General features: G+C 39.7%; 1 protein-coding gene across 1 annotated transcript in view; it reads right to left on the reverse strand.

The window, feature by feature from the left end:
- Positions 1-13129, reverse strand: part of TMEM163 (transmembrane protein 163) — a 307309-nt gene that overhangs the window by 240309 nt on the left and 53871 nt on the right. The window lies entirely within an intron of this gene.

A 13129-nucleotide genomic window follows, 5' to 3' on the forward strand; every position in this document is an offset into this window, starting at 1 on the left:
GAATTCCAATGGGGAACTTTAACTACACAAATGCATTTGCTATCATTCCCAAACCCCCTCCTGAAAATGCCCATCGCCTGGCTGTCATGCTGATCCTTCACCAAACCAGCAAAATAGCGACATCAAAACTCTTGGCTTGTGTTCTTGAAGTAGCAAAGCCAGAGGATCAGCATGTTGGATCAGCAATGAGTGTTTACAGAAGAGATCAGGCTGGGCAAAATGTCTTCCTCGCTCCTGACAGCTTCCCAGTAAAGGGCCATTCCACTATGAGTGGTCACCAAGTGTCACATACCATAATATTAGATCTCTGGTAGCTGCAACTCAGGGCTACCAACAAATTTTTTTTTAAGAAGAACCCCTAATCAAAAGCCATCGAAACTCAACGTTAATATTGTCCAAAAATTGTTTTTGGCAAATTCCCCTGAAGATGTTCCTCTTTGACTAAATGTGCGTCGGGCAGGGCCTGCACATAACACCTTTACACTATCTGACTGCCGAAACACCGGTTTTTGGAGAAACTGCTCTGTGCATCTTTTTTTAATTTCTTACATTTTTTTTTTAATTTTACTGTGGAAAAGTAAGTGCACTTCTATTTATAGATACAGATTTTGTAAACATATTGCGCTATGAGATGTTGTTTTCTTGCTTTACATCACTTTGCTGGGAGAGTTCACAGCAAGAGGATGAGGAGTGACAGGAAGACATCCTAATAGGAAAAGTTGTGGAAGGGGAGTTATAGGCCTGTTTATACAAAGGATATAGTGGCACCTTCCCCCATATATAAGAAATGTGCAAAAAAATGGAAAAGGGCACAGATCAGCCCACCAAAGTCAGCAGAGTTGTGCCCTTCAAAGGGGGATTTAAGTGTGCCTCTAGAAACTATCTATATATGCATATACCTATAGGTATCACACACAAGAGGATATATAAAAAAATATATACAAATTTTATTTGGACATACACTGTAGAACAAATATACATCAATACATCTACAAAAATCAACAAGGTAGACAGATTTGTACAGAGTTATCAAAAATAAGAAATTGCTGGAGCTACGCGTTTCGCAACAGGCGCTTCCTCAGGGTCCAGCGTTTGATGTATATCTTTTTAGAAAATATATCAATTTTGAATATCTAAGGGTACATAATGCATTTATTAAATATATAGACAATGTACTTTCAACAATAAAAACATCTTTCATCTAATCAATTGAGCATAATATTTTTACTCCATTTATTCATCTTTTTTAAAACAGAAGCTTCCTGCCCCATCCCTGATGTCGGTTGACTACTCCCTGGTCTGTTTGTCAGCCCAGTGGACTGGTCTACCTTCTTACTGCCCCCCCTTTGAACTACCTGATGATTCATTCTCTACACCATTATTGTTTTTTTTTTTGTTTTTTTTCTCTCTCCCTTCTTCTTTCTGAAGATTTATGTACAATTTCTAAGAGACCTTTTCTGCCTCTTTTTTTCTGATCTTGCAATGTATTGATATGATAAGATAACATATAAGGAATTTGACTAATGAAATGAATTATAATTTGTTATTTATGTATTATATAAAGAATCTCTCTTTAACAAGAGATGTAATTCATAACAATATATGACATAATAATTTTTTATCCGTGTTTTAAAAAAGATGAATAAATGGAGTAAAAATATTGCGCGGAAGTAGGAGGTAGAAGGAGGAAATGTTAGTGCACACCGGCTGGTTCGGTGTGCTCCCCTCCCCTCGCTGCACAATCAACCAGCTCAAGCTTTCTCCATCCGAGAGCGGACCCCATCCGGTGGCGATGCTTGTTGTACACCCCTCATCCATCAGGGACTTCACATACCGGTTTGGATTTTTATTCTCAACTATCAATTTTCAATAAGCTATATTGGTTCATGTTGGCTGTGGTTCCCCTACATCCATTGAGGCTAGCGCTGATCTCCTTGTTTTCTGTGTACTTTTGTGCTGGTTCAGCACCTTTATTAGCAGCACCACAGGTGGAGTTATTAACATCTATTGAGACTGCCACAGCTCCAGTGCTGGAATTTCTTTGGTTTTGCATGAAGAGGAGTCACACTGTGCAGCACCAGTGCTGACAGCAAGCTGGCCAAGGATTCTCGGCCAGCTTGCTGTCAGCATGGATGCTGCACAGTGTGACAGTTTGATATTTCTATTGAGGGTGTATATATATATATATATATATATATATATATATATATACTTTGAGAAAAGCCTGCTACACATCTGTATCCTGAGGAAGCCCGAAATATGGGTGAAACGCGTCGATCCATCGAATTATAGGATGTGCTGCAATACACCTTCTAGATACTGTATTTTCATATGATGTTTTTATTATCTTGTCTTAAATAAAATTTATATTTTTATCATTTGTATTTTATCTAACTGGCATTCTTGGACACACTAAAATCCCCATCCCCCTCATCCACAGGGTTCACTTGTGAGACCTGGTTTACTTTTGTCATTTAATTCACAGGGGATTGTGCCGGTACCCTTCTTGGACAGATAACTACTCGCCACTCAATTCCTCACTATACACCTTATGTTTTTTTAGACTTTGCACCAGAATTACTGTACCTATTTTCTATATTTTTTTAATTCATGAATTGGGACTTAATTTTTTTTTTATAGGATTTGAATATTGTTTTTTTAACACACTAATTTTATTATGTTGGCATATTTTTTTATTAAATGTAAATTTGCATTTATTTCAATTTTTTTTCACTTTATGAATTGAGATTTTTATCATTAATTTATATTCGAGTTTTATGCACATTAAGTATGGCATATTTTCTATTAAACACAATCAGTGCCGCTCTAAAGACATGGAAACTAGTCAGATTGATCTAACATATATAGTACCACATATAAACATTTCAATCATATCAATCAAGTGTGATAGAGTAAAACCAACTAAAACGCATAGTGCAATGCTGTGCAATATAACAAAGTATACCTTAGAGTATATTTCCAAAAAACTCAAAATTTTAATTAAATTTCCAACAGTGCAATAGTCCACAAGCTGTGAATATATAATGTCCAAATCAAAAGTGGAATTCGTATCCAAAAGAGAAAATAATCCGTGTTCCAAAATGAAAGAAGGTCACCACCAGTGCATCAGTCACTATAAGGGGAAAATCGGGAGCACGTACCAGAAATAATGGACTCTACTGCCAGTGGCAAAGAGTCGTACGAGAAGTAGGTTTTAAGCCTTAATAATACGGCCCTTGATTATCTGTGTCTCCTCCGATCTATCAGGTGCTCAGAAAGACAAAAAATCTCCACATAGTTTAACACCCTCAAAAATTACAGCTTTATGTAAAAAGTAGAGAACTTACATTTTCCATGTAAAATAGGCATTCACATTGTGATCACAGTCTCCAATGGGCGCAATATCATAGGATAAGCTCAATCCAACCCAACGTACATTTCGTCCACCTGGACTTCATCTATTACGCTCTATTAATTTAGCGCCACGCTATTTGATTTATTTATGCACTCATTTGGTATCACAGCTTTTATGTGTTAAAATCTTCCTCAGCACAGAATTATTTTTGTTTTTATATAGTGGTATTATTGTCTAAGTCGAGAAATATTTTATTTAAGCAAGATTTATCTAATGATAATGAATAATACATTACCAAATCTAGCCAAAAAAACATATTTTTTTTAAAGTTTTGGATAGAGTGGGGAATAGTTAGAGCTTCTGTTGAGCTATAACACTTTAATACATGTTAAAACTCACATTTTAGTCCGGAATGTTGCCTAAAGTGCCCAAAATATTATTTATTTTCTGCAGAATAAAATGGTGACAGTTGCAGTCTTTTATGTAATTAGTTCATTGCACTACTGTCTACCAAATCTAGCCAATGACGTTTCGTCATTGGCTAGACGTCTTCAGAGGTCATGAAGACGTCTGAAGACGTCTAGCCAATGACGAAACGCGTTAGGTGGAACGCACGTCGTGACGTCATACGGGCTTAGTGGAACGCAAGCCGGAACTACCGCTCTCCACTTGCAGCCCATGTGTATGACAGCGTTTTTGCTCGTTTTTTATGGATTTTACCCACGTTTGCCTCACCATTTGATATTTTCTGCTTCTTATTGATGCTTTTGAATATTTTACACCTGTTTTTATCACCTTTGGGACTGTTTTTGTTTGGAGTGACCAGGGTTGTGTGTAATATTAAAACCACTTAAAACAGTACTACACTATCTGTTTTTTTTATTCCTTTAACATACCCCCGTGGCTGGAGGTGATCCAACAGGAGGATTATTGTACCCAAGAAGGTGTCATTGGGTTTCTGAGGAGATATAACCACTTCGGAGACAGCTAGCAGTGGAAGTGGTACTGCAGAGGGATATCTTTATCCGCCAGGAGGGACGCACCTGGACCTGGAGAGTGTCTCCTAAGCACGGTTGGTCTTAATGCCGTAAGGCATATAGGACCCACATTTTCTGGTGAGTTTGAAATTTACTTATTTTCTATGGTGAATGGACACCTGGGAAGAGGAAAAAGGAGCACCTTGCACTTTATCATTTATCTACACAATTTTTTGGACTGTTTTTTTTTTTTTTTTCCCATTTGGAAGTCTTTTTTTTGGTGGATGATACCATAACATGGACTGTTTATCAATTATTTAGTATATGTATATGCACATTCATTCCAGTTATTAATATATTATTATATATTTTTATCACCTTTTATAAAAATTAGCACTATATTTATATTATTTGTAATTTAATTAGCAATTTTAATACTCAGGGTGTTTTATACTGCTACATTTATATTTATAACACTTAGTTTATACACTTTAGCAAGCGCTATAGGTAATCACTTTACCTTTGATTACTATATTTCACCTGATATGCTTGTCTGACTCAGCAAATCCTCTATTGTTGCCGGAGATTATAGTGAGAGAGTGGAGGAGGAGTGCAGGAGAGACCACAGCTTTACAAACTTGTCATGCTTGTTTGACTCTTGCTGCCAGTGAGTGCGGGAACATGGGAGGGAAGCACGCCACTGAGATTTATCACCTAATTAAGAACTATTATTTATATTGCAATAATACACGTAGCATTTAATTAAAAGTTTTTTATGCACAGGACTTTATGAATTGCAAATACTTATCTCCCAACTGTCCCTGATTCCGAGGGACTGTCCCCGATTTGAAACAAAGTCCCTCTGTCCCTCTTTGCTCCTCATTTGTCCCTCATTTTGTTCTGATCTATATAGTTGTATATAAAATGCACTTTTTATCATTCAGAGAGTGTTTCCCAGTGCTAAACCTTTCATCCAATTTCTAAATTGCTGCATTTGCAAATTTAAAAAGCCAATATAAAGGAATAGAAGTGGTTAAAAAAAAAAAGTACTTGTTGGTTTATCTCTTTTTTTTTCTGTATAAATCTCCTTTAACCACTTCCCGCAAACCGACATAGCCCTACATCGGCTGCAATAAGTGGTTGTACCGGAAATATGCCTACAGCTAGAGGCATAATCCCAGTACCATTTTTTAGAGCCGGCAGTTGGCTTTCAGGCAGTAATGACCGTTGCGTTTCAGGAGCCGCTCGATTGTTACCCCAGTGAGCAGGAGGGGACGCCCCCTCCCACCACCTTCCACGGCTCTGCCCGGGTATCTCCCACCGGGAGACCCAAGCAACCAGCCGGCACGTCCGTCGGTTGGTTGGAGTACAGATTAAAGCTGGATTCTGCTTCGATCGGGTCTCCAATGATGTTGCCCGGAAGCGGCGTCCATGACGTCACACCCGGGTTACTCGGCGGCTAAAGGTGCAGAATTTAAAAAGTGACAGTATTCAAAAATGCTGTTTTCTGCATTTTGAATACAGTCAAGTGCAGTGGAGGGGTCTGGGGGTCTTTTACGTCACAAGGGATGTTTACATTGCTTGTGACAACAATAAAAGTGATTAGAATTTTTTTTTTTTGTAAAAAACCTGTGCTAAAATTGAAAAAAATAAATAAAATAAATAGAAATAAAATTAAAAAATTTTAAGCGCCACCAATACCGTGAGCTCCCACACGAAAGAAAACGTATACGGAAGTCGCACCCGCGAATGTAATCGCTGTTCACACCACACATATGAGGTATCGCCGCAATCTCCAGAGCAAGAAAAATAATATAAAAAAAGAGCTACTCTGTAACTCTAAACTGGTAACCGTTAAAAGTTTTTAAAGCATCGCCTATGGAGATTTTTATTGACCATAGTTTGTCGCCATTCAATGGGTGTGCGCAATTTTAAACCCTAACATCTTAGGTATCTATTTACTCGACATGACATCATCTTTCATACTATACAAAAAAAAAAATGGGCTAACTTTACTGTTTATTTTTTTTAAATGCAGTGAAATGTATTTTTTTCCAAAAAAATGGCGTTTGAAAGACCGCTGCGCAAACACCGCGTGACAAAAATTATTGCAACGACCGCCATTTTATTCTCCAGAGTCTTTGGTAAAAAAATATATATGTATAACGTTTGGAGGTTCTAAGTAATTTTCTAGCAAAAAATACTGATTTTAACTTGTAAACAACATGTGTCAGAAATGGGCTCGGCCCTTAAGTGGTTAAGGAGGCGTGACAAGGGGTGTGTCCTAAACCTACATACTTTCGCTAATAGGTGTCCCTCGTTCCCATGTCAAAAAGTTGGGAGGTATGCAAATAGCACCATTTATTTTTATATATATTTTTTTTTTTTGATTTATTAATTTTTATGCACAAGCTTGTTTTTTATGCACAACCATGTTTATGTATTATCCTAAACGTTGAAGAATTTATATATATATTATGATTAGTCAGGAGGTTTTGTATGCACAGAACCAGACTTGTATAAAGTATTCAAAATTTCTACTTGAGTAAAAGTACAAGTGCTCGATCAAAAAGTGACTTGAGTAGAAGTGGAAGTGCTCGCAGAAAAAGTTACTTAAGTGGAAGTACTAAAGTATTTAACATTTTTTTTACTTAAGTATTGCAAGTAGTTTTTTCAAAAAATTTGCTACTTAAGTACTAAAAGTAAAAAGTACCAGTAGTTTTGAAAAAAAATTTCTACTCAAGTACTGAAAGTAGAAGTAGAAGTACTGTGTTATGTAGTTATTAAAGAAAGAAGTCAAAAGTTTGAACATCATATTGTTTTTTATTATTTCAAATGATTTATTCAAATGATTAACCTAAAGGACAATCACAATTCCTTTGGCTGTAACTTTTTGTAAACAAAAAACAGATAAAGTATGTCCCTCCCTTCCCCTTTTAGTCCCGGTTCACACTAGGGCGACCTGTGAGGCGACCTGGTCGCCTCACAGGTCGCCGCAGGTCGCCTCCCATAGGGAAGCTGCGGACCCGTTCTAATAGGAGCGACACAAGTCGCTCCAACCTAGAAAAAGGGTCCGAAGCTTCTTTGGGGCGACCAGGAGGCTACCGCCATAGACTTCAATGTTATGAAGTCCGTGGCGGCCGCTCCGAGGTCGCGGCGCGCTGCTCGCACCGCGACCTCGGAGGTTGCCACCCGAAATAGCGTCGCTCGTATGTGAACGGGAACTTAAAGCATCCACCTTTTAAAGCCAGGGGTGGTCTCCTTGCTGAGCTTCCTCACTCTCACAGCCAGGCAGATCACTTGAAGTTGAAGGGCCAGGGGTGGAAGGCGGTGTTTTTGGTTTGTCCATCTTGTAAGCTGATCAAAAGGCAGAACAGGAGCATGCGCAGTCTTCTTAATCGCGGTTTGATTTGATTTGCTCAATTGATGATGATGTGCCAGGCCAGCTTCATCAAACCTACAACGCTTAAAGTGAAAAATGCATCAAAAACTACTAACAAAGTGGCTGTGCTAAAAATGCTAATAAAGTGCCTGCTATTATATATATATATATTCTTCTTGTATTCAAAATCATCGCCCACAGTATCAAAAATAAAGTGACATGTCTGTGCTAAATGCAGTGCAAATTATTCCCACAATGTAAATTTAATTCATATAAAATATATATGACAATACCACAATAAAATAAGTTGTGATTGTGAATAAGTTAGGTGCAAGTTTAAGTGTGTAAACTAAACTTTATAACGAAAAGTCCATAACTGAATTCCAGTGTGCAATCTAAGAAGTGCTTGTCACTTGCTGCCAGATGCTTCCACCTTTCTTCTGTCATCTGCTCAAGTAAAGTGGTGGACTGGATAGCCTCTCTCTCTGCCTCTCACCTTAGTAGCACTGGCACTGCACTGGTTCAAAAAGCTGTCTATATTATTTTCATTATAAGAACTTGTCAGAACATGCTTCCACCACCTGTCCTTCACACTAGTAGTGCTCATTTGCTTTGCTCAAGTCAAGTGCCACTGCCAGTGGTCACTGCAGTGCAGGCACAGCCGCACAGGCAGAGGCAGGCCGCAGGAAGCACAGGCACCACCACAACACTTATGGTCCATGGACCATGGATGGTCGGATAATCATCATAGCCGTCAGTCTCACTCTTCTTGGTTCAAAAAAGCCACCCATAACCCGTGTGTATATAATATATTAATATTTTATAATGATTATTTGATTCTCAAATGGCACATTTGCCATGGCAAGGATTAGGCCCTCTCCACGGTCCACCTCACTCACCTCATACAGTAGAAAAGAAGATGAGATAACGAAGAAAATGCTCCGAGTCCCGCCGCCCGTGTCACAACTCCTCTCAGTAAGGGCCCTAAGGGGTGGAGTCTGAGTGACACACAACACGTCTAGAGGCAGAGACCTCGAGCGGGAAGACGGCAGCATGGCTCCTCCAGTGCGGTCTTAACTTGATGATCATGACAGTGATTCCGCGGGCCGCGGCGCGGGCGAGGCTGTGGGATTGATTGAATTGAGTTGTGCTGCCTACTGCTACACGCTACCTACTACTAAATTGTGAGTCAGTATATTTTATTTCATTTTTATATATAAAAGCGGTATTGTTGAGCACTACTAGCCACTAGATCTCCTGGCTGTCACTTTGTCAAATGTTGGGGAATCACAGAGGCTCGGCTCCAGAAGTGGCGGGTGTCCCCGTCATCCTGCCAGGGCCGCCAAGAAGTTCATCACCTAATCTTAAGTTATTAATATCTTATGAGGAGAGGACCTATGAGATTGAGAATTGAAATAATTAAATATATATGGCTTTTTGAACAAGTGCAGTCAGTGCCAGTGCCACCCAGACGCTATCCACCAGTGCCACCACCATTAAGTGTGTTGGTCGGTCACTCGAGCACTGAAGGAGGTGGAAGCATCTGACAAGTGAAGTGACACTTTAGATTTGCACACTGGAATTAATTTATGGACTTTTCGTTATAGATAGGTTTACACACTTCAACTTGTTGCACGCACCTGACCTAACTTATTTCATAACTTATTTTATTGTGATTTATTGTCATATTTTATATGAATTGAATTTACTGTTACATTGTGGGAATAATTATTTTCACTGCATTTAGGCTTTAGCACATTCATGTCACTTTATTTTTGATACTGTGTGGAGTGTGGGCAGGGCACTGGGGGCAACAATGATATTATATCGATTGCACAGGCACTTTATTCACACAGCCAAGTTGTGTTTGTTAGTAGTTTCTTGATGCACTTTAAGCGCTGTAGCACAATTTATTTGTTTGTTTCATATTTTCTTTTTATTGGAAAGATTTGGTATAGCAGCTTTTATTATACACAGCCTTTATTTTCGTATGCGCTGATTTACAAATGACATTATACACATTTTTTTGAGCTTTATGTAACCTGCCATCTACTGTTCTGGCAGTGGTAATTTTTTTAAAAGTAACGAGTAACTATGCAGCACAAAAAAAAAATACTTGAGTAGAAGTATCAAAATCATCGAAAAAATGTAGTGAAGTAAAAGTAGAAGTAGGAGAAAAAAATTCTACTCTAGGAAAGTACAGATACCACATTTCGGTACTTAAGTACAGTACTTAAGTAGTTCTCCTTCGTTACTATATATCTCTGCACAGAACAGGTATTTAGTGGCAGCCCTGTAATTTCCTTAATTTATATTTATTTTGGCTACAAAAAACACACTAGGGCTCATTTTCAGGGGAAGTCCCCTGTCTTCTCTCCCCCTCTCTACCTGTCAGCTCAGGAGTCATCATTATGTCATTTTTAATCCCAAAAATAAACTTTAGCTAAAGTCATTGTAAAAATATGTAATCCGTTTTGTAAAAAGATTATATAATGTCCAGTGTGTCCCCTTTTGTAACTTTATTGTTGAAAATGCCTTATTTACAGCGCCATTGTGCGCTCACGTGATCCACCGGAGCTCTTCTTCCCCACTCTGAGCACTGCCGAGGGAGGGGTCGAGATCCCTGCTGATGTCAGCCCCGCTTAGAGCACTGCAGAGTAAAGGGCCAAGATACCCGCTGAGGTCAGCCCCGCACCGAGCACTGCAGAGGGAGGGGCCACTGACATCAGCTGGGAGGGGAGGAGAAGATCTCCGGCGGGTCATGTGAGCGCCCAGACACGATGAAAATAAGGTATTTTCGACAATAAAGTTAAAAAAGGAGACACACAGGGAATTATATAATCTTTTTACAAAACTGATTATATATTTTTACAAGGACTTTACTAGGGCTTATTTTCAGGGTAGGGCCTGTTTTTAGGCAAACACGGTAATAAGTAATTTGTTTTATATTGTGTATATAAAAATACATATCAGCCCTATTTTTAACCACTTGCCGACCGCCGCACGACTATCTACGTCGGTGGTCAGCCCCTCACAGGCAAACTGACGTAGGTCTACGTCGCTTGCTTGTGAGGGTCTAGGGAGCGAGCGCGCGCCCCCGGAGGTGCGCTCCCGCTCCCGCGTGGTCACGGACCCCCCCCGCGCGTGTGACCGGCAGACCCGATGTCCGCCGCTCACTCTGCGATCGGCGGGGGAGAGGGAGAAAGTCAGGCGGCTTGTGTAAACAAGCTGCCTGTCATTCTCCCCTGTGTATGAGAGATGATCATACGGTTCTACTATGTAGAACCGTTGATCACCGTTCATACAGCTGAAGCCACAGCCAATCACTGTAGAAAGCATGCCCCTAGGGACACACACAGCCCCTCCCTCTCAAATAAAGTTAACCCCTTCACTACCAGTGTATTTTTACAGTAACAGTGCATATATATATAGCACTGATTACTATAGAAATGTCACTGGTAACCCCAAAAGTGTCAAAAATGTCAGTCAAGGGTCCGATCTGTCCGCCGAAATGTCGCAGTACCGCAAAAAAAATCGCAGATCGCCGCCATTACACGTTAAAAAAAAAAACAACAAAAATGACAAAAATCTTTCCCTTTGTTAGTAAACGCGATAACTTTTGCGCAAACCAATCAAAATACGCTTTTTGCGATTTTTTTTACCAAACAAAGGTAGCATAAAACAAATTGGCCGAAAATGTTAAAAAATTTAGATTTTTACATTTTTTGGGGGGGAATTTCATATAAAAAAATGTGAAAAATATTGCTATTTTTGCAAAATTTACGCTCTTTTTTTGTTTATAGCGCATGATCAAAAAATCGCAGAGGTGATCAAATACCACCAAAAGAAAGCTCTGTTTGTGGGGAAAAAAGGACGCCAAATTCGTTTAGGTACAGGGTCGCACAACCGCGCAATTGTCCGTTAAAGTCACGCAGTGCCGAATCGCAAAATACCCCCTGGTCGTTTAGCAGCCAAATCCTCCGGGGCTTAAGTGGTTAAAGTGATCTACGGAGCTGGCCATAGCTAGTATTTCCTAACTATTCTGCTGCAATTCTTCTTTTACACGGAACCTCCGATCAAGAGTGTATCTAAAGCTATTTTTATTTATAATTTTGATAGAGAAGGGAAGGGTTAGAACCCCTGTCAGGTGTATAATCCAGAACAAGTAGAAACAAGGCGCTGGACTCAAATCATCAGTAGGGTAATTGGATTATGATAAGACGCAGTGGCCCTGGTAGGTCATAAATCAAAGTATTCTCTGCACAACCCAATTAGTGCTCATAATAATTACATATAAATTACAATCCTATTATCTCTATTAATGTGTGTTGCTGCTCACACTGTAATATGTTTCCCACAGTAATTTCACAGTAAATAGATAAATAATAAATGATTATGTTATAACATATAGCATAATAATATATTATTTTGCTTGATTAAAAAAGTACCTTTTCAGCAGCAGCAGATTCTCCCTCTTAACTGTGTGAGAAAAACATGGGATTATGGGTAAACGCTATACCCATAAACCCATGTTTGTTTCCTTGTAGACAAGAGGGTTAGGCTGGAAGGGAGAATTTGTCTTTTAGACACACCCCCTTCTATGACACAACAGTGAGAGGAGAGCCTCAACTGCAGCATTTTTATTGGACAGCTTGGACCAATAGTGCTTTACCATTGGTCCAAGGCTCCAAGCGGTCCATTGAGCTCAGTGGCTCTGACAAGAAGTCACTGTGAGCTCATCCTCTCTCCGGAACCATAGGCGTTAGGAGACCCAAATTCAGACCAGTGTTGAGGTAGGACTTCAGGTACCCCAAGTTACTATGACCATCTAAGCTAGATTATTTTTTTTTATGCTCATTGCAGGTGAGGCTCTGCCTCCCCTGACTGCACGTCCCTGCTGTGCAGCCACAGCACCCCCTCGACTCTGCCTCCCCTCGTCTCAGCATGTAGTAAACTCATCAGCTGACTCCAGTCCTCCCCTGGTCCTTCTCCAGACCCTGAATGTTCTTCTTTTCCAGTGCTGCCTCCAGCTTCTTCCCAGCAGCAGCACATAGCAAGGGGGGTGCACTGTGATGTAAGAGAGGGTGAGGGGGTGCTGTGGACATCTAGTCTTACATATACAACTGACCACAATGCTGATGCGGTCCGCAATTAAATTGAGTTTGACACCCCTGGTGTATAGTGTCAGCACTAATCACTGTATTATTGTCACTGGTGATGTCAGTAGCAGTTAGTCAGCCCCCCCCCCCCCCCCAGTGTCAGCTTGCTGCCGCACTATGACAGTCTTATTATAAGTCTCTGATGACTGCCATTACTAGTATATAAAAAAATTCTAATGTATATATATATATATATACATATACCATAGTTTGTAGATGCTATAACTTTCACGCAAATTGATCAGTATACACCTTT

This window comes from Pelophylax lessonae (genome assembly GCF_965119305.1).
Source record: "Pelophylax lessonae genome assembly, chromosome: 6".
Taxonomy (NCBI): Eukaryota; Metazoa; Chordata; class Amphibia; order Anura; family Ranidae; genus Pelophylax; species Pelophylax lessonae.